At 41.9% G+C, this 22,740-nt stretch overlaps 1 long non-coding RNA gene across 1 annotated transcript in view; it reads right to left on the bottom strand.

Annotated features, from left to right (window-relative positions):
- Nucleotides 1-22,740, bottom strand: part of LOC103677710 — a 330,990-nt gene that overhangs the window by 148,781 nt on the left and 159,469 nt on the right. The window contains exon 3 of the long non-coding RNA XR_572499.2: nucleotides 15,787-15,869. This is a non-coding gene — a long non-coding RNA (uncharacterized LOC103677710). The remainder of the gene's footprint in view (nucleotides 1-15,786; nucleotides 15,870-22,740) is intronic.

Genomic DNA, 22,740 nt, shown 5'->3' with positions numbered 1-22,740 from the left:
GAGCCTGCTTCTTCCTCTCCCACTCCCCCTGCTTGTGTTCCCTCTCTCACTGGCTGTCTCTATCTCTGTCAAATAAATAAATAAAATCTTAAAAAAAAAAAGAGAGAAACCATTAAAGCAAGAAGATAGTAGATAAAGGTACTTTAAAGTACCCCCCCCCCAAAAAAAATCCCAAACAACTGATATCTCTATAGCCAGTAAAAATACCTTTCAAAAATGCAGGTGAAATCCTTTTTCAGATATGCAGAAGCTCAAAGAACTCCTCAGCCGGGTCTCACTATCCCAGGCAGTGCTGAAGTTCAAGCAGAAAATGATACTAGATGGAAATCTGTATCTGCACAAAGGAAATCTGTGTCTATACAAACTAATGTTTAAAAGGTGCTGTGGGTTTATAGCATATATGAAAGTAAAATGTATGACAGCAGTAGTACAAAGGTCAAGAGGGGGGAGATAGAGGTATGCAATTTGTAAAAATTTTTGTACTATACATACAAAGTAACATTACACTACTTGACAGCAGACTGTTAAGTTTAAAGATCTGTGTTGTAAACCCTAAATCTATCACTAAAAGAACAACATAGAGATGTTTATTGTGGCAAAAAAAAAATGGGATCATTAAAAAATATTCAGTGCTTCCAAAAGAAGGCAGAAAAATAGAAAAAGAACAAAGAGTAAACGGACAAATAGTGAAGAGTGAGATAATAAACCTAATGCTATCACATTCTCACATTAAATGCAGATATTTTAAGCACTCCAAATACAGATATTGTTAGATTGGTTTTTTTTTAAGATTTTATTTATTTATTTGACAGAGATAGAGACAGCCAGTGAGAGAGGGAACACAAGCAGGGGGAGTGGGAGAGGAAGAAGCAGGCTCATAGCGCAAGAGCCTGATGTGGGGCTCGATCCCAGAACACCGAGATCACGCCCTGAGCCGAGGGCAGATGCTTAACCGCTGTGCCACCCAGGCGCCCCACTTTAATGGTTTCTGATGAAAAATCTGCTGCCATCTTTGTTCTTCTGTACGTAATGTAATTTTTCCCCTCTGCCTTCCAGTTCTTTTTTTTTTTTTTCAGGATTTTATTTTTAAGTAATCTTTACACCAAACCTGGGGCTTAAACTCACAAGAGTCACATGCTCCACCAACGGTGCTAGCCAGGCACCCATCCAATTCTTTTAACAACGATTTAAGCAGTTTGACTCTGGTAAGTGTTGGGTAGTTCCATGAACTTGCGCTTGGGATTCACTTAGCATCTTGGATCTGAGGGCTTATAGTTTTCATCAAGCTTGAAACATTTTTAGCTATTATTTCTTACATTATTTTTTCAGTCTCCCTCTCTCTGCTAATTCTCAGAGCTTCAAATTAGGTGTATCCTGGACTTCTCAAAGTGATCTTAAAGCTCATCAATGCTGTTCTTTATTTCGTTCTCTGTTCTTCTGTGTTTCATTGTGAATGATTAGTATTGCTCTATCTTCGAGTCCATGAATATTTCCTTCTGCACTGTCTAGTCTGCCACTAATCCCATCCAGCGTATTTTAAATCTCTGGTATGGTAGTTTTCATCTCTAGAAGGTCAATGTTGTTCCATGTTTCCATCTTTTGTGAGTCTATGTTTTCGAATGTAAGAAATATAGCTGTAATAACTTTTAATTTCTTGTCTGCTGATTCTAATATCTGTGTTTGTTCTGGTTCAGTTTTGATGATTTCATCATTTTAAATTGAATTTTCCTATTTCCTTATATGACTGGTAAATTCTGATTGGATGTCAGGCATTGCGATTTTTTTTCCTTTTTGAGTGCTTGATATTTTTATCTTTGTATAAATTTTCTTCAGCACTATTTTGGGATGCAGTTAAGTTTGAAAACAGTTGGATCCTTTTGGGTCTTCATGTTAAAATTCGTTAGGTGGAATCAGAGCGGTGTTCAGTCTAGGGGTTATTCTTTCCACTACTCAAGTGAAATCCTCACTTTTATGCTACCCAATACCGCAGCACCTGGCTGGCTCAGTTGGGAGAGCACGTTACTCTTGTTCTTGGGTAGTGAGATCGAGCCCCATGTTAGGTATAGAGCCGGAAGCAAGCAAGGAAGGAAGGAAGGAAGGAAGGAAGGAAGGAAATTAATTAACACTACCCAATACCTTATAAATCTTGAGGTCTTCCAGCCTAGCTGAAACAAACAGGCACTATTCTCAATGCTATGAGAATGCCAAGCACTGTTAACTTTCATCACCGGTTTCCTTCCACCAGCCTTGGGTCATTTCCTCATGTACAAGTGATTATCTGAATTAATCTGAATGCTCAAGGGGGGTTGTCTACACATCTCTAGAGTTCTCTCTATATGCAACTCTTTCCTCCCCCATTACTCTGCACTGTGAATTCTAGCTTTCTTAGTCTCCCTGGACTCTCATCTCCATCTCAATACATACAGCCCGGAGTTCCCTGGGCTCTGCCTGGGTTGTGTCTCCTGGCAGTATGACTTGGAAGGTGTCACCAAGCAGGAATCGAGGGCAGTTCTAAGGGTGCTGAAGTTGTCTTGGAGATCACTGACTTTGTTTCCTAATGTCCAGTGTCTTAAAAAAACCCCATCATTTCACTTATATTGTCCATTGTATATTTCAGGTGGGAGGAGGTCAATCTGGTCCCTGTTTTTCAATCTTCTCCAGAAGTATAAGTGTTTGCTCCCATTTTGAAATGTTAGGAACACAATATTCCTGGGGACAAGGTACTCACTAAGAAGAGTTACGATTACATAGTTATCATTTAAAATCTGCAGCTCTCATTCAACCCACACTGGGCACCAGAACGAGCCTGTGAAAACAATAGAAGAAGGTAGCCTTCTATTGCTTGATGTGGTGATAATTTATAGGTGCTGACAACGGTGACCTGCTTCTGTGCATCTGGATGGAGGTCATTTACCCATGATGTTATTGACTTCCTTGGAAGGTCCCTTTTGTTGAGCCTGAAACAGACCGAGTCCAAATGGAGAGGCTTGATCCATGCTAACCATCACACCCTGCATGTGTATAGGTTTATATATTTATACAGAGAGATAAGTTTACATATTTCTTAAAAAGCGTTCATCCTCATTTACATCCTATTTGATCCTTGTTTGTCTATCAGGTACTAAAGATTAGGTATCATCACACCCATTCACAGAGAGGTCACAGGGTCTACTTGATCACATCATTAGCTAGAACAATGGCCGGCACTCAAGTGGTCCAAATCCCTCTCCCGGATTCGGTCTCCAGATCCTATGGTTAATGACTGACCTACAAAAACAGGACTGGCATACCGTGGCTATGTGAGGAAGGGCTCGGCCTTATAAACAGGAAATCAGACAAAGGAGACATTAGGGGGGCCATTATAGCAGAAATCCCATAGAAGGGTAGGGGAGCCGTCCTCTCATAATATATTTTAATATAATGCAAAATTTCAGGCCCCAGCTGGATGTGAAAGCTTGTTTTCCTCCCTCTTAGCCATCATGCATTATTCATGTGAAGTGACCTCACTTACATGTCACAGGCAGATTGTGATGACAGAAGCTCCTTTGGTGCCGGCACACAGAAGGCCTGATTTCCTGTTGCTCTAACTTGGTCTCCTTCCCCTGCTTTATATGCTGCCACTGGGGCTGTCACTCCCCTGTGGTAATGAGCTAAAAAGAGTGTTTAATCACTGTAGTTATCCCTCATTTTGAAGCAAAGCCCTTGTGTGCTCAGCCTTGCCTTCTGTCTTCACAAGGAATCCTATTGAACTCCTGGAACCCAAAGTCCCATTCCTCATTTCTCTGCCCCTAAGGCTCTGGCAGCTGTCCCGCTGAGGATCTGCCGAGGGTCACAAGCTGACCAACTGACTGGTTTCTGCACTGATGGGTAACTGCTCTTGTTTGGCTGACCCAAGTCTTGTGCTTCTGGAACAGAACCAATAGGAAGTCTGGCAGGATTACTTTAGAACCTCTCCTTGACTTTTTTTTTTTCATCCTTCCTGCCCTGCTTGTCTATTTCTTTCACTTTAAATAGATTATGCAGCAAAAAGGTTTAAATATCTTTGCAGTATCCTGAAAATGTCCAGCTGCCAACCAAATCTAAATGTAAAAAAACAAAACAACAACAACGACAAAAAACTTCTCAAGAGTGAGTAGATAATGATTGACAGGTTCTTAAATGGGATATCACTAAAGACAAAATGTACTGGCGGACTGTCCTAAGAAAAATTTAATATTAATAACTACCCAAGGTTACCGAGTGTATAGAATAAACGGCATTCAAGAAAGGGACTTCACAAAACTCTATGCTGGTTAATGGTTCTTCGAAAAATGATCTTCGAGTGACTTTAGAGGTGTTCTAGGAATGAGAATATGTACAAATGACTCATCTATGGACTTTTATTTAAACCTGTCCTGACCTAACAAGAAAAACTGTAAAGCAAGACAATATAATTTGCTTTATGCAAAGACAAGAAGACAAGATTCTTTAATAATTACATACTACCAAAAATTTCCTATAGCAGTGAGTTTTTTGTTTAATGAGCACAGCAGGTAGAGAGCTTATACCCAAGAGACTTTTTTTTTTTTAAGATTTTATTTATTTATTCGACAGAGAGAGAGACAGCCAGCGAGACAGGGAACACAAGCAGGGGGAATGGGAGAGGAAGAAGCAGGCTCATAGTGGAGGAGCCTGATGTGGGGATCGATCCCATAACGCTGGGATCACGCCCTGAGCCGAAGGCAGACACTTAACCGCTGTGCCACCCAGGCGCCCCTACCCAAGAGACTTTTTAAAATATTTTTTAAATTAATTAATTTATTTATTTGAGAGGCAGAGGTAAGGAGGAGCAGAGGGAAAGGGACAAGCAGACTCCATGCTGAACTCGGAGCCCAATGAGGGGCCCGATCAAGACCCTGAGATCATGACCTGAGCTGAAATCAAGAGTCAGACACCTGACAGATTGAGCCGCCCAGGGACCCCTACCCAAGAGATTCTATTGCAGGTTTCTAAAACATGAAAACCAAACATGAGGTTACAACTTTAAGGCTTCAAAGACCACCTCTCATACTCATTCTTCACCTTGATTTTCACAGCTGTAACTGCAGGACTCTATTGTTTGGCTCTTTGTCTCATCTGGGCGGACATTCAGGGAGAGATTATAGTAATTTTCAAAAGTAGGAGTAGATTAGAATCACCCGTAGAAGTTTTTAAGCAATAAGATAGCAGGGTCCGACCTCGGCTCTACAGTATCCAAGTCTCTGGGAATGGAGATCAGATATGTTTTTGAATAGCAAAACATGATTAAGATGGGCATCTCCACTAAGTTTTAGACTAAGAGAGATTTAAAGAAAGTAGGTCACTAAATTCATGGCAATAACCTATTGCCACTGTAAAAAAAAATATGACATTCAGCTTAGAGACTTGAAAAACCACAGACTTATAGTTCTGGAGGGCAGAAGTCTGAAATAGGTCTCACTGGTCTAAAAATCAAGGTCTGGACAGGGCTGCACTCCTTTCTGGACGTTCTATGGGAGAATCCTTTCCTTACCTTTTCCTTATAGAGGCTGCCTGCATGCCTCTGCTTGTGGCCGAGTTCCATATCCAAAGCCAGCAACGGTTGGTCAAGGGCTACTACTGATGCTCTCTCCCTGATTCTGTTTCTTCTGCTTCCCTCCTCCCCACTTAAGGACCCACATGATTACATTGAGTCTACATAGGTAATTGAAAATAATCTCTTCAAGGTCATCTGATCAACAACCTTAATTCCATCTGCAACCTTATGCCCGCCCATTGCTGAATAAAATAACATATTTACAAGTTCCGAATTAGGACACAGACAACTTAAGGGCATCTGTTATTCTCCCTGCCCAAACTGATGCTTTTCAACGACTTCATTTGGCAGACGACGCAAAAGAGACATAAATATGTGGAAAGACATCGCCAGTTATGGTATTAATGGCCTCAAAGTTACTTATCCCTTCATGTCACCCCCAAAATCGAATAACCAAATTCCGGCAATTTGGTACCTAATAATCTACATCAACACCGTCCTCCTCCTCACTTCGGAACAACTTTGCCAACCTCAGTGCAGACCTTCACCTGACGTCCCACAGGTACACTGCAGATGTTCGAGACACGCTGCCCTTTCCAACAGCCAATAGAAGGGCTATTAAAATGTAACACCTGACCTAAGTCAAGTCCTTCCCAAAGGACCAGTGGGATTTGAAATCAGTGTTCTTTGCCCCACATTTAAGGATGCAATCTGAGGATAAACAGTCTGAAGGGATGTCCTGCCCCTTATGCCCAAACCAGTGCCTGGCTCCTGACCCATGCTTTGCTCAGGCAAAAGCCAACAATACTCCACAGGGAGTAAGCCAACTCCTATCCAATCCCCCAAGCTGGAAACACTGAAATTGCATCCCTATCCTTGACGTCTCTCTTCAGTTTTCTCACTCTTTCTCACTTCTTTAGCCTGCTGTTTCTCCAGGGCAGAACACTGCCTTTTCCAAATCGCTGCTCATTTAATGCTTGGTGAATGAATGAATGAATGAATGAATGAATGAATGAGTGAATGAGCGAATGGATGGATGAACTGGCTATTGAAAGAGCCTTCTAACCGGTTCCTCAGTCTCCAGTTGCTCCCTTCAAACACATCCTTTACACACCTGCTGGAGCCACCTGCTTAAACCAAGGACCTAAATGAGTCTTTCCCCAGCTTCAGTTGCTACAAAATAAAGTCCACCTTCCTTAGCTTGGCCTTTGAAGCTACCCAAATTAACCCCCTAAACTTTCCACCTAGCCCCTATTGACTAGCTCTACTCTAAGGTGCTCACCCCCTTATTTATCTCCATTCTGTAGCTACAGCTAATCCCTGACCGCAACCTATTCTTTAAGCCTTGCTGCTTCATGCTTTCACAACATGAAATCTACCTCTGTCCCTTCCATTCGCCATGACCTAAGCCTTACGCATTCTTCAAGTGCCAGCATTCGAGCCATTTCCTCCATGAATGCACCCAGCAGACTCCTAGCCCCTCAGCAGGTATTACTCATTTTGTATCCTCCACAAGGCTTTGCACTAAGTACAAACTAATATATATGTCCTAAATAATCCCAGATTTTATACTAGACTAGTATTAAAAATATTGACCCTCATAAAATTATGATTCCTCATATCATAAAGAGTTTTATATTTTCTTTGTACTGCACTGATGGAAAATAGTATTTACTATATGGTAGGCAGGGTTTTTTACCCCCAAAGAGGAAAACTTTCCAGTCAATGACTGGTTAACCAGAAAAGCCAATTAACCAGAAGATCCATTCCTTGATCTCAATTATACACCCCAATGGAGTGAAGCGGTGAGGCAGACGATCTAAAACAGTAGATAATCAAAAATTCTACCCACTGGTTTGCAGGCTCTCCCCACACATCCTCCCGCTTTCTCTCCCTACTACACTACATGGCCTGGCCTCTGACAAACTCATTATCCTGATTCTGCCTGGCTTGGGCTATCCAGAAAGAGTTTAAATTTTCTATGCATACATTCGTTTACCTGACTTGAATTGGCCACCTATCAGCCAGCCGCCCAACAAGGACCTGGATAGAAGAAGAGAACTGGAGGCAAATCTGACATAGTCCCTGTCTGGAAATAATTTATCATGGTTGTAGAACCCAAGTTTGAAGTATAGTGTGACACAGAATTGTTTTCAGTCCCAAGAAGGCAATGAACTTGCCACATCCTCATCAGCTGCGACGGCACACAAAACTACGGAGATATGAAATATCATGACCTAATAAGGGAAAGTCAATCTTGTTAGGAGAAGTTGAATGCAGAACGCATCAGGGTGAGAGTTCAGGGGTTGAGAAGACAAGACTGAAAGGCAGGTTGAGGCCAGAGTGGTGAGGACCTGGTAAGCCAATCCAAGGCATTTGGACTTGATCCTAGAAGCAATATTAAACTGGCAAAGGAAATAAGATTGCATAATGGCAGGGGTGACGGCAGAGTCATGGGAAGGATCTAGCAGCCCTGGGTTAATCATCTGAACCACAAAATAACCCCCAGCCAGAAAACGAAATCTGAGCATTTAAAGACACAATTTCCTATTGCAGATAAGTTTTTCAGAATTCCTACTGCCTCAGGATTTGGCCATGCGACCTCTACTAAACGAACAGCAAGCAAGAGCCTAGCACAGAGCCTTACACATGATAAGCACCCAGTAAATCACCACCAAATTCAATAGAATAAGAGATGAGGCTTCATAAGAAAGAAAATATATTAAGAAGCCAGTAGGGCTGAGGGATCAAAGACCCACCGAGGGACACTACCTCCCTGGTGCTCATGGTAAGTAAAGGAAAATCCTGTACTCAGGAAGTTGAAAGAAAACCATGTTCAAAATCCCCTGCTTAAAATTCTCAAGTGGATCCCTGCTGCAATCAGGATTAAGTCCAAATTCATTAGTTAGGTCTAAAAAGCTTTCCACGATCTGGCCCCCACCCTGCTTTGCCTGCCTGCTTTCCTAATAATCCCTAACACAAAACCTCTACTATAACTCGATGGTCCCCTAAACACACACTGGAGAAATGTCAATCCTAGTCTGACCACAGACACGCTCTGTAATCTGAATAGTCTTGATTTTTCTCCAAGTAATGCTGTGCGGATTCCTACGATAACCAATTATTCCAGGGGTCCTTTAAAATGCAAACTAAGAATCACAGTGTCTAGTGTGGTGACGGTTAGCCTTTAGGACTAAGCCAACACTTGGATCCATTCTTATATAAACAACTTGGTTTGCCCAGTCCTAATGAATGGGTAATGTCTCCATGCCAGAGGCAAAGCCTGCCTTGCTCTTTAAATTCCAAAGGACAGAATTACAAACGGGCAGAGCCCTTGGTACACCTGCTACAGCATGCATACATGACCAGAATAAAGTTTAATGACTATGTGTGTGTGCACTGATCCCTCGGAAGACAACCATGCAGAAGGATGCCTGAGCTGGAAATAAGTCTGCAGTTATTTTAATGATTTGGAAACTACCCATTAATTTGAAACGTGCCCAAGTAATGCTTTTAGGTTATATTTATGGTCTCTCAAAGCACCTCAATAACAGGTTAACTATTTAGCTCTAAGTTAAATTTTAAGACGGTTTTAACACTTTTTAATTCAGTCCCCACTATGTGCCAAGTGCTTTTATATAGGTCATTTCCTTAGCACATAATTATCTCACAGTTATGGATTAGCAACTCAAATTTTAAATATGGGCTTATTTGTTTTCATTAAGTCAATCTTCCTTTAAGCAGTAATAACATTTAATCAAATCACAGAACTGAGTTGGAATAATTCGCACATCCGTCTACTTCTCTCTGTCCCCACAGCCATCACTCGAATAGTCACAAGTGACCGTCGTTCATCTCAAATATTCCGACGGTCTCCGCTGGACACAGTCAGCTTCCATTCCTGCCCCCTCCAATCTAGTCAGTACAGAATGGCAAGAATCATCATCTTCAGAGGTGAATCCCACCACTTACTCTCCCATGAAGAAGCATCTGGTGTCCTCCCACTCCACTTGTGTACTCAAAAGTTGCTGAAAGAGTAGATCTTAAGTATTTTCAACACACACACGAGAAAGGTAATTATGTGAGGTGATGGAGGTGTAAACTAACCCCCTTATGGCAATCATTTTGCAACATATACATGTATCAAATCATCACGTTGTACACATTAAATCAACACAATGTTTTGTGTTAATTATATTTCAATGAAGATGCCAAACTCTATACTGTGCCTTTGAAGCCCTGCATGATCTCCCCTAAGCTCCAGGATTTCTGTGCTCAAAGCCTAGAGTGCCAGGGCTAAGCTGGCTGCATAACATACTAGGACTGGTGTCTAAACATCCAGATCAAAGTAAGATAGATTATCTGCAAAAGCCCCACGAAGAGATGTTGGAAAGGGTGTCATAAGCAAAGGCCTGCAGACTGCTCATTGCTAATGGGGATATCACCTTTAGAGACCTAGAAAGGAATGAAAAATATCCACTTAAGACAAGAGATTACCTATTATTTTGCCTTCACAGTATCTTCAAATTTGCTACAATTGAACCCGTCTACTGTGCTCTAGGTCTCATTCCATTTTACCAGCTCAAGAATTTCAATCCTACTACAACTCCACCAGATTACACTTACCTGCAAATAAACATGACATGTGTCTCCTATCTTAAAAAATTAAATAAAAACCATACTTTAACCTTCCATACCCATATATATATAATTTATAAATAAACTTTATATATATATATTTTTTCAATTGCCCTAATCAATTTCCCAGCACCATTTCTTCAAAGAGTTTTGTATCTGTTTCTGCTCCTCCACATCCCATTCTCTGTTCAAACCACACCATTCAGGCTTAGGTCCACTCTATATGAAATGGCTGTGGTCAAAGTCACAAATGACATCCATGTAGTAAAATCCAGTAGTCACTTTCCATGTAGTAAAATCCAGTGGTCACTTTCCATGTAGTAAAATCCAGTGGTCACTTTCGCTCTTATCTTACTTGATTTCTCAGTAGCATTTGGCATAGATTGCCACTCTCTTCTCTTTAAAACACGTTTTTGTGTGCCTTCCTTAATATTGTGCCCTTGGCTTTCCTCCTACTGGTTGCTTCTACTCAGTCTACACTGCTGGGTACCCCTCTTGCTACGTCTCTTAAAGTTACAGTGTCCGAAGCCTCAGACCTAGGCACCATTCTCTAATTCTCTAATACAGCTATACTCCTCCTAGGTAATCTTATGCAATCCCATGGATTTAAATAGAATCAGTTTACTGAGCATTGGCAAATCTGTATCTCTACCCCTAAACCACTACCTGACATTTGCATATAAGATAGGGATCTCAAACAAAATGTCTACCAAGAGCTACCAATCTCCCTCCACCCTCCCTCCCTCTTTCCAAATTCTTCACTATTCTTCCTCATTTCAGAAAGCAGCATTGTCAAATATACACAATGGCCAATCAAAAATCTAGGAGTCGGCGCGCCTGGGTGACTCAGTTCGTTGAGCATCTGACTCTTGATTTCGGCTCAGGTCATGATCTCAGGGTCCTGAGACTGAGCCCCACATGTAGGAGGTCCACACTCAGCGGGGAGCCTGCTTGAGATTCTCTCTCTCCCTATCCCTCTGTCCCTCCCCCCCTCTAAAATAAATACATAAAACTTTTAAAGAAAAATCTAGGACTCATCCCATAGCCACACGTTCCTTCATCACCCCCTAACATCTAGCCCATGGACAAGTCCTGTTGACTCTACTTTTCTGAGCTTTCTTTTTTTTTTTTTTAAGATTTTGTTTATTTATTTGACAGCAGGAAAGACAGCAAGAGAAAGCACAAGCAAGGAGAGCAGCAGAGGGAGAGGGAGAAGCAGGCTCCCTGCTGAGCAGGGAATCCAATGCAGACCTTGATCCCAGGATCCCAGGATCATGACCTGAGCGAAGGCAGACGCTTTACTGACTGAGCCACCCAGGTGCCCCTCTGAGTTTATTTACACCAGTATCATCCACTAGATACTTCATTAAAGTGCCCTTCTATCATCAAAACTGCCAACCTGTAACTGTCTTAGAACTCTTGCACCAGCTGTTCTCCTTTTCTAGAATGTTCTTCCTTTAGAGATTGACATTCCTGACTCCATTATGTTATTCAGTTCTAGCATAAAAATCACCTCCTAGAAAAGCTCCCTCTGACAGCAGAAAAATAAGATTCCAATCACTTCTTTACTGTGTATCACTTACTGACATATGGTATTTTTTTACATGTGTACTTTTTAATGTGTTCATTAGTAACCTCTACTAAAACATAAGCTCTGTAACAGCAGGCGCATGCTTTCCCTTCTTCAACACTCTATTCCTTGTCTATAACAGTGCCTAGCATATAACAGGCACTCAAAAACTGTTCAATGGGTTAATAAACATATAAAATTTCTAGAATAGGGGATTTTCACCATAGCAAGGTTTTATCAAATAAAACAAGGAAGAAGGAATTGGAAATACGGTGAAAACGTTGGGACAAATAACGGAAAGGAACATAAATCAATGCGCCATACAACAAGGTTGTTAGGAATTACAGAGAGAGATTATATGAACTTTTCTCTTAAAACGCCCCATATTTACAGGTTCCTATATCATTAAAAGTAAAAGCCTTGGGGAGCCCGGGTGGCTTCGTTGGTTAAGCGTCCGACGTTATTTCAGCTCAAGTCATGATCTCAGGGTTGTGGATGGAGCCCCGTGTTGGGCTCTGCACTGGGCGTGGGGCCCGCTTAAGATTCTCTTCTTCTCCCTCTGTCCCTCCCCACTTTGTGGGGGAAAAAAAAGAAGTAAAAGCCTTAAAAAGAACTAGACCTACAGATTTGACTTTGAGGTCAACAAGCAACATGTGGGCAAGTAGGACAGTCTCATCCCCTAGCCAGTGTAAGAGAGAAAACTCCTGAGGGATAAATCTGGTGGTGACAGCTACCAACAGGCAAAACAAGCAGACAAACGAAACCCCACAGACAAGTCTTGTGCGCTGATACATTTTAAAAGAGAGAGAGAGAAAGAGGGCGAGGGAAACACAAAAGGACTCAAGATTTGAGAAGTGACCTTCAGAGGAATTCTTCTGACACAAAGCTAAGAGAAGGGGCCAGCTGGGTGAGGTAAGCAGAAGGTCACCATGAGGATGACCCAAAAGAAAGAAGACACTCGTAAGTCTGACATGGAGATGGGACACAGCATTAGACATCCAGGAACTCTTTGTCGGATAGCAATTAGCAGACACTAACCCAACGGGCTGAAGCCTGGGACACAGCTCAAATTTCCAAGAGGGCCTCAAGAAAGAATAAGGTTGGAACCTAGGGCCAAAAGATTCAAGGCTGGGTATCTATTAGAGAAGCCCAGTCATAAGGACTAGGGTGTAAGAACAGGTCTTTGGCATAGAAACAAAGGAGACTCTCCATTGTTAGACCAATAGACGAGATCGAACCATGATCAAACATAATGCCGACAGCGCTCATCTAATGCACCTCAAAATCTCATGAGCTCAGCCAGGGCTGGGCCCAGAGTCCACAGCCAGGCTGAATGTGCAGGTGATTAAAAATGCCCTCAGTCATGGAAACTAAAGTTCTGGGACCGGAGAGCCCAGCAGGTCATTCCTGAATGTGATACAAGACACACCTCAGTGGCCAAGGCCTTCTTCGATGATTTAAATAGCCCCACATGAGTATCGCAGTCATTAGTGGTGGAAGGCACCTAATTAGCTTGGTGAGAGGCCACCAGGAATCAGACCTTAATTACTCCCAACCACCTGCTCTCCCACAAGTCCAGCCAAAAGTGAAGATTCTCCTTGGAGTCTCTCGATAGTCCTGCGGTTTTGGGAAGCCAATGGCCAATTTCAGACATCAACAGAAGATGAACAGCTTCCACCGTGGGTAGGGTATTCGTTTCCAAAGGTTTGGAAGCGTGAACTCGGGCCTCCTGCCTACACAGCTGAACTCCAAAAGGTGGCTTTCTTAGCAATGCTGCTTCGTATGAATTTGTAATAAACTGAGGAGTTTCTCCACACGTTGACATACATAGAGCATTGCAATGTGCACCGCCAAGAAATAAGTTAAGAATCGTACAGAATTTTGCAGACTTTCAGCTTCGAGGTGGCGTGCGGAAGCAAGCTAGGCCAATGCCATTTCCCTCACATTGTATACTCAGTAATAGCATTTATTCCTAGACGAAGAAGTGATGATGATGATTTAGCATTAGGGATGTTCGATATTGGTAATGAAGTTTAGCTGAGCACTGAGAACCTGAGACGCCGAATACATCATACTCAGCCTGCCACTTTGTTTTTCTCAGTGCCCTTTGAAGACTTCAAACACTTATCATGGTAAACGGGCACCTACACCAAAGGGCCTTGCAGTGCCAGGTTGCCCAGATTCTAGAAACGCAAAAACTCTTTCTGGCTGCTCAGTGCTTTCTTGCACCCAAGTTCTTAAAAGGCCTACGAGGCATCTAAATACCTCCACAGGGAAACTACATTCCTCTCATCAGATTGGAGCTGATATGAGTTATGGAAATTTGGGTTGCTCACAGATATCAGAAGTAATTGGGATTCAGTGACTCCAATAAGCTGAACATGACATACACCATATACCCCCTGCAAAAGTCACCTCTCGTCTAACTTCCTCCGCGAAGCCTTCCCCGACCACACTTAGATAAACTCCAGCCTCCCTCAACGGTCATGGCACCACCAGCACACGTCAATCATAGCAGTCACCATACGATACTGGATTTACCTGTTAACCTCTATTTTGTCTAACTAGATTATGAGACACTTGAGGGAAACGAGCCATTTTTATTCATCTGTGAATCACCAGAATCTAGCACCGCACCTGGCACATATAGAGGCTATCTTTGGAACACAGAATGAGATAAAATGTTACAAGAACGCTGGCTTAACCTAGTTTGTTTGACTCGAACATCTCCCACCCATTCACGTCTTCACAAATGTCACTTACACGACACTGCCCTAAATGAATAAAGGTCTCTAACGATCTTCTGTCTTGTACCTAATAGTGTGAAGGATAAAGAACGTGGAATCAGCCCTCCAAGGGTTTACCAGCTGACTGGGAAAATGCGGACCATCGTGAAACAGCCTGATGCTATTTGTTCTTACGGTGGGTTTTTAAATGGATGAGAGCATGGAGGGTCCAAGTACCATGGAGAATGTAGGACTGAGGCTGCCCCTTGAAAAATGAATTTGGCAAAACACAAAGAGCAACAAAAACGAGTTTGGCAACAATCAACAAAAGAGGACAGGCTAAAGGCAAAGTACAAGCAAACAAGGCCATGAAATGGGAGTAAGTGCAGCAAACATGGGGACGAGGAGTTAATTTTGATAGGAAATGGAAGGTAATTTTAAGGGTGTAGGGTAAAGCACGGTAAAGAATAAGAGGTACTGAAAGATGATTAAATTGCATCAATAAACAGTATGGCATTGTGAGGAATAACAGAGAATAATGGTTCTACAGGAACATATTCTATGTCTCTACCAACCATGACAGATAGTACAAGAGAACGACTTTCCTTTCCCTTTGCAAAGCTTTGCATAGGAAGCATTCAGCCATGCTCTCACACCAGGTGGCATTGTTACGTAAAGCCTAACTTCAAAGTCTGTCCTAGGGACCAAGTGATTGAAAGGTCCTTGGCGGCTAGTGGAGCAGGAGGAAGAGTCTCACCCTCACTGCCCCTTGCAAACCTCATGGCTGTGAGCTCCCTAGACTGAAATCCCACAATGATAGAAGGTACTCTTGATTTGCTCACTACTGTATCAACAGCATCTTGCGTGACGACTGACATCAACTAGGCACTCACTGAACACATTTGGTCACAGACCGAAACAACTACTACTGTAGAACTTAGCAGAGTCAATCATGCAAAAATAAATATTGGTCTTACCTATTTAAGTATGATATCCACTGCATTGATGTAATCCACATGTAGCTGGACACGAGTACTAAGTACCGGCAGTAATAAGAGAATGAGACACGGTCTCTGACCTAAAGGGTCACAGTGTAATGGGTTAAAGGGGCACATGGGCACACACACCTCCATGGTTGACTCATACAATATCTACAGCACCACTGTCTGGAAGTCTCAAAGGATATTTTCAGTATTTCTTACCGTATGCACAGCGGGGGATGTAAGTGACGACATCGTCTTCATTTTACGGTCAAGGAACAAAGAATCATTAACGATAGTTAGAAAATTAGCAGGCATCTAGATCTCCTGCCACCTTACCTGCGTGGAGGAGACCAGAGTGATGCTGTTCAAAGATGTGTATATCCCAAGAGGCTGGGTGCAGGAAATGGAGGTAGACAGGTCTGTAAAGAAAGGGGAAGAAATGATTCTCTCAAGTGCTGGCACCTTCAAAAGCATGCTCAAATAGCTTGCACAAGGCTCTGAAGCAACAGATGGAGACCTATGGCCCCAGGCTCAAGATTCAGGGGACCTCTGGGTAAGGACTAACATGATGGATTAAGACCACAGTGAAAAAGCGGTAAGGAAGCCTTCGGGACAGTGAGGAAGCAGTCCCTGTTTAATGAAAGCATCCAGACTTATTCGTTTGACAAGTATTTTTTAAACATCTATTACTTGCCAGTCTCTGTTTAAGTCTCAATATACACAAACCATAAGATACACTTCCTTCTCTTGAGGAACTTGTCAACCAGTGAGAGAGACAAATAAGTAAATGGATAATACCCATTATGAGAAACATTCGCCAACGTCACTGGCATACTATCCACTGTCAACCACGATGGAGAAACATTTGCACGTGTTCACAACATGGCATTTTTACGAGAATCATCGCTGTGGCAATGTTCATAAAACCCCAAGTCATGAGACAACCTAAATGTCTTTCTATACCAGAACGTCGGCATACACCTATAGCATGGCCATACTATGTAACAGTGAGCACTGATGAAAGAGAACAAGGTATATCTTAATGTTCTGACATAGACAGATCTCCAAGACGTAAGAGAGGGTTCAAAAAAAAAAAAAAAAAAACAAGTGGTGGAATAACACATATAACTGGAATGAGTAATTATTGAAAACTTTAGCTTGATTTCCAAGGATTTAAATGTTTAAACAATTTTCAATAAGAGGATTATATAGTAAGGTACTGAATAATTAAAAATAACTTTAAAATACATGTATACGTCTTAATCTCTTTATCCCATTCTTCCTTCCTAGTATTTTATGTCTTTGTTATTCTTAAGTAGGGAGGAATGGGGGAGGTGGAAGGAAGAGTGTTGTCAAGAAGGAAAGCAACATGTGCTAAAACATGAAAGCAGCCTGAAAAGACAAAAGAATGTTAGATTATAGGGCATCAGGGATGACAGGTGTGGAGGTGAGTGGTGAGGAAGGTACAGGGTGGGTTGAAAATGGAATACAATGAGGACAAATCATAAAGGTATATATGTGTGCGTGTGTCCAACTAAGGAACTTGGATTTTATACTGAAGGTGCTGGAAAATCAATGAACAAACTGTAAGAAAATAAGTTTTAAACAGATCCTTCTGGCTATGATATGGAGAAATGACTGGGAGAACAGAGAGGCAGAAAGGTCTTTGTAGTAATCTTGAGAATTGTTGAGGTCAAGAACTGAGATAATGGCAACAGACAGTGGCAGTAGAAATGGAAAAGAAAAGAGCCCAGGGAGAAAGGACTATGCATATAGTTGCCGATTTAAAGTGGCTGGTGCTGGCCTGGGACAATGTTGCCAAGAACACGTGAAACTTTATGGCTGGGCCACTTGGTTACCATTGACTAATTAAGAAATCAGAAGTAACTGATTTGGAGTGATACGGGAGGAGGCTGATGAGTTCCCTTCTAAGCATCCTGAATTTGAGGTCCCTGTGAGAAATCAATTACAAATGTGACTGCAGAGTCATCCTCGTTTATCACAAATGTCAGAATTACCTTCTTTTTAAAGGCTGAATAATATCCCACATTTTGTTGATCCATTTGTCCACCAAAGGACATTGAGGTTGTTTCCTATACAGGGTCTTGTGAATACTACTGCAATTAACAAGGGAGTCCAGATGTTATTTAGTGATTCTGTTTTCATTTCCTTTGGATATATATACAGAAGTGATATTGCCAGATCATACGGTAACTTTACTTTTAATTTTTTGAGACCATTCCATACTGTTTTCCATAATTGCTGTACCAGTTAACATTCCCAACAACAGGGCACCCAAGTTCCCTTTTCCCCCTCATTCTCACCAACACTTTTCTTTTTGATAATAGCCATTCTAACAGTTGTGAGGTGATATATCGCTCATTGTGGTTTTGATTTGCATTTCCCCAACGATGAATAATATGGAGCATCTTTTCATGTACTTGTTGCTCATTTGCATGTTTGTTTTGAGAACAGTCCATTCGGTTCCTCTGCCCATTTGTTAATCAGGTTCCTTTTTATTTTTTAAAGATTTTATTTTTAAGTAATCTCACACCTAACATGGGGCTCAAACTCACAACCCCAAGATCAGGAGTTGCACGTCCACCAACTGAGACAGCCAGGCACCCCAGACTGGGTTGTTTTTCTTAATTTTTGTTTTCTATTGTGTTGTCCAAGTCCTTTAGATATTTGCATAGTCCTCTCTTACCAGATATATGGTTTGCGAATATTTTCCCCCATTTCATAGGCTGCCTTTTGACTCCTTCAATGATTCCTTTGCTGTGCAGAAGGCTCTTGGTTTGATGCAATCCCATCTGTCTAATTTTGCTTTTGCAACCTGTAATTTTGGTGTCATAACAAAAAAATACCATTGCCAAGACCAAGGCAAAGCAGCTTTCTCCCTGTATTCTTCTACTAGTCTTGCAATTTCAGGTGTTATATTTAAGACTTTACTTCATTTTGAGTTGCCTTTTTTTATTTGATGTGAGGTAAGTGTCCAGTTTCATTTTTCTGCATGTGGATGTCCAGTCTTCCCATCACCATTTATTGAAGAGACTATCTTTTCCCCATTGTGCATTTCTGGCACCCCTACGAGATCAGTTGACTGTAAATGTGTGGATTTACTTCTGGGTTCTCTATTCTATTTCATTGATTTATATCCACTTTCATGCCAGTATCATACCGTCTTGATTGCTGTTACGCTAAGTGAAATAAACCAGACACATAAAAACAAATACTGCACGTTGTCACTGATGTGGAATCTAAAAGAGTCAAACTCATAGAAGCAAACAGTAGAATGCTAGTTGCCAGGGGCAGGACGGAGGGGGAAACGAAACCTTGATCAATGTATACAAAGTTTCATTTATGCAAGATGAATGAGTTCTGGCGATCTAATATACAGCATGGTGACTACTCTTAATAATACTGTAATGTACTTGAAATTTGCTAAGAAGGAAGTTCTTAAAATAAATGGTAAGGACATGAGATGATGGATAGGTTATTTAGCTTGAGTGTGCTGATCATTTCACAATTTATACATCTATCAAAGCATCAAATTGTATACCTTAAATACATACATTCCCATTTGTCAATTATATCTCAAGAAGACTGAAAAAATAAAGCCCCAAGATAGAATATTTTTAAAAGATATGACTGTAAGAGTCAGACATAAAGGTCTGGACTCAAGAGAGGGCTATGAAATGTGATCAGCATATATAACTTCAGTTTCACTCATAAAAATAAATGAAATAACCAAAAGAGAGTTTGTACAGGTAAAAGAAGAGAACTGGCTTGAAGACTGAATTCTGGAGAACACCAAGGTTTAAAGGAGAAAGTAGATGAACACCAGAAAGATAGAAAAGAACTGCTCTTAAAAGGAGATAAATTAAGAGATTGAAGAAAGAAGACTTTCTCATCACTGTCACATGTAGAAACAAAGTACAGCAAAACAAGTATTAAAAATACCCATCGGAGTTCTCAACAGTGAAATTTTTGGTAATTTCAGTGAGAACACTGGCAGGGGATGGGGGGCATGGCGGGAAGAGGCATGGAGGACAGAGACTATCCCCCACGTCCTAATCCCTGGATCCTGAGAGTATGGTTGCAAGACTAGAAACTCCAATCAATGGAGAAGGCACAGACTTAAATCTGCATAACCACCATACCCTCCTTTAACGGGGTTTTCCGGAAAACCTCCAGTAACCGGACTCTGCACCCCCCAAGGACTTCTTTTGTCTTTCGTCGACTATAGCATGCAGGGTGATCGCTTGGGCCATTTCAGGTTGTTACTCAGTTTTCCTGGGTAGGTCCCAAGTATACAAGACGTATACATGTTATTAAACTTTGTTTTCCAATTAATCTGTCTTTTTATTACAGGGGGATCTCAGCAATGTCTCTAGAAGCGTAGAGGGAAAATTATTTTCCTCTCCTCCACTCTGCAGGATGGACAAATGCTATAGGACCTAGAGTATCTGCGCCTTACATTCTGTACAAGATTTTAACTGTGTGTTGGCTATCGCAGTTCTGAGAATATGCTAGAAAGAACACAACAGTCCACAGCTCTGTTTCAGTTGTCAAAGGACTCAAACAAAACTCAACAGAAAAATCTGAAAAGCCCCTCTTTATCTTGATGAGTATGTAAATATTCATGATAACATTTGATGATGGCACTGTATTTGAATAAAAAAACATTAAATATTTTAATCAAGTCAGCCATCATGTGCAACAGAAGTAATCTTCCCTTTCAGAGGTTCCTGAGTGGATGATGGGATGTTGTCTGATGTATCAGTGATTGGCTATTTACTTGTAGAGTTAAAATTCATCTCTTCCTTTCATCATTTTGAAGGGACACTGATTTCATTAAAAACCTCTAAATGAGAAGAGCAAGAAATTTAAATCCGCAAAGTGAAAGTGGATTGAGGAAGGCACAAAAAGTTCAAGGGGAAGTCAAGAGAGGAAATATGACAGATTTTAACTGCAATGATTACCTGTAGGCTACATAGGGGTTGTGGAGATTTTGCTAGATTCTAAGAGCTCGTCCGATACTCCATTTAAGGGCAAGCGCAGGGCAAGGTCAAGTGCCCTACTCAAGCTGACCCAGTAAAGGGAGCAGAGCCACACAAGGTCACCTCCTCACTGCTCCCCAACCTCCTCCATTCCCACCAGCCCTCCCAAAACACACACTCTGCGACAGGAGGTGGCAGAGGAAAGCTAAACTTTTTTTTTTTTTGATTGTTTATGTGCTTTATTTTTTTATAATAATATTTTTTTATTATGTTATGTTAGTCACCACAGTACATCCCTGGTTTTTGATGTAAAGTTCGATGATTCATTAGTTGTGTATAACACCCAGTGCACCATGTAATACGTGCCCTCCTTACTACCCATCACCGGTCTATCCCATTCCCCCACCCCCCTCCCCTCTGAAGCCCTCAGTTTGAAAGCTGAACTTCTTAAGAAGTATTATCATTGGGGTGTCAAGGTCAAGGATAGGCCGCCGCAAGGCAGGCTACAGTGGCATGTAAGATGATTCTGACCTGAAAACAAACAAGACCAAAAGACCCAGGAAGAATCCTGGACCTCCCCCACAACTGCCTCAAAAGAATATAAATAGAGGACCTTCTCCAGAAAGAGAGCAATCACCATAGATAACCATGAAGGGGGTTGGGACAGCTCTCCCCCCAGTGTGCCACATTGGCATAAGGATTACTTTGGGCTGATGGCAAATGAGACCCTGAGGGCTCAGGAGAAACTTTTCCCCTCCCTTCACTCCAAAGAAGAGTCCCAATTGGAGGGTCTTTCCAGAATAAGAGCTATTAGCAGAGATAAAATTTTATCCAAGTGACCCATCTATATGGCAGGATGAACGTGTAATTATGAAACACCTGCTCTTCTTCTCGTCCACTCCTGTCCTCTGAAGTCCCAGACGCCTATGCCCCCTTCTCCTTAGTTCAGAATGACAAATATACCTCATTTTGCCCGTCTTTGGAATTTCCAGGTCTGTGTGGATTCCCCATACGTACACCCATTAAATTTGATTTTCTCCTGTTAATCTGTCTCACGTCAATTTAATTCTCAGTCCAGCTAGAGAGACCTTTAAAGGGACAAGAGTTCATGCTCCCCGACAAGGGGACAAGACATTTTTGCCCCTAGACAACTACATTACAATAGGAACTACGGATGGTAGACAGGGAGGTACCTAGCAAGGCCTGTTTGCTAAGCTTTCCGAGTCCCATTATTTCTGTGTGGCCCAAGAGACATTTGTTTACCATTTACTCTGCTTCATCTTTCTGAGAATGTCTTTCCCTCTTTGAAGTCCCAGGCCCCTGCCCTACTCCCTCCTTAGTTCAGGATGACAGATAACCTCATTTTGCCTGTCTTTGGAATCTGAGGTCTATGTGGATTCCCTGTAGGTAGGAAAACTAAATTTGATTTTCTCTTGTTAATCTGACTCATGAAAATTTAATTCTTAGTGCAGCTGAAGAAGCAGGACAATGGAAATTTTCTCACTCCCCAAAAGAGGCCAGGAAGAGCCTCACTGTCCTTGCAGAATGTCTCAGCTCTGGCTTGTTATATGGTCCTGCCTGTTCTGTAGGGATGGCAGAAAACTGCTGAAGAATAGTGAGTCCTTTTAGGCTCCATTTTACCCTCTGATGTCAGTTGTGTTCAATTATGTGACCCAGTCAGTAGCTTTTTATCTACTGGTTTGGTTTTTTTGTTTTTTTGTTTTTTTTAAATAAACTGGAAGACTTGGGACGCCTGAGGGGCTCAGTCGATTAAGCATCTGCCTTCAACTCAGGTCCTAATCCCAGGGTCCTGGGACGGAGCCCTGCATCAGGCTCCCTCCTCAGAGGAGAGCCTGCTTCTCCCTCTGCCTGCTGCGCCCCCTGCTTGTGCTCTCTCTCCTTCTATCAAATAAATACATTTTTTTAAATGTTAAAAAAAAAAAAAAAGGAAGACCAGACTTTTGTGTCCTGCGGCCAGGCTAAGGAACTTTCCCCCTGGTGAGTTCCTGCAAGATTTGGCCCCAGACCTCCGGAGATACATCCTCAGGGACCTGGCTTCTACTTCAGGGGGCAGGACACACACAGACTGGCCATGGTGGTCCCCGCAGAGCCCCACCTGCGGCCTCCAGCCTCCTGTTGTCTACTGGGAATAAAAGAAAGGAAATGGCCACGCTCCTCCAGTCAGACTAAAGACGCTATTTGCCCCAGTGACATCTCCCTAAAGTCACTTGTGCATTGCAATCACAGACTATATGTTCTTTTTTTTTTTTTTTTTTTTTTTTTTTTT

The sequence above is a fragment of the Ursus maritimus genome (assembly GCF_017311325.1).
Source record: "Ursus maritimus isolate PB19 chromosome X unlocalized genomic scaffold, ASM1731132v1 scaffold_X1, whole genome shotgun sequence".
NCBI classification, from domain to species: Eukaryota; Metazoa; Chordata; class Mammalia; order Carnivora; family Ursidae; genus Ursus; species Ursus maritimus.
This window is presented reverse-complemented; position numbering and strand designations above follow the sequence as displayed.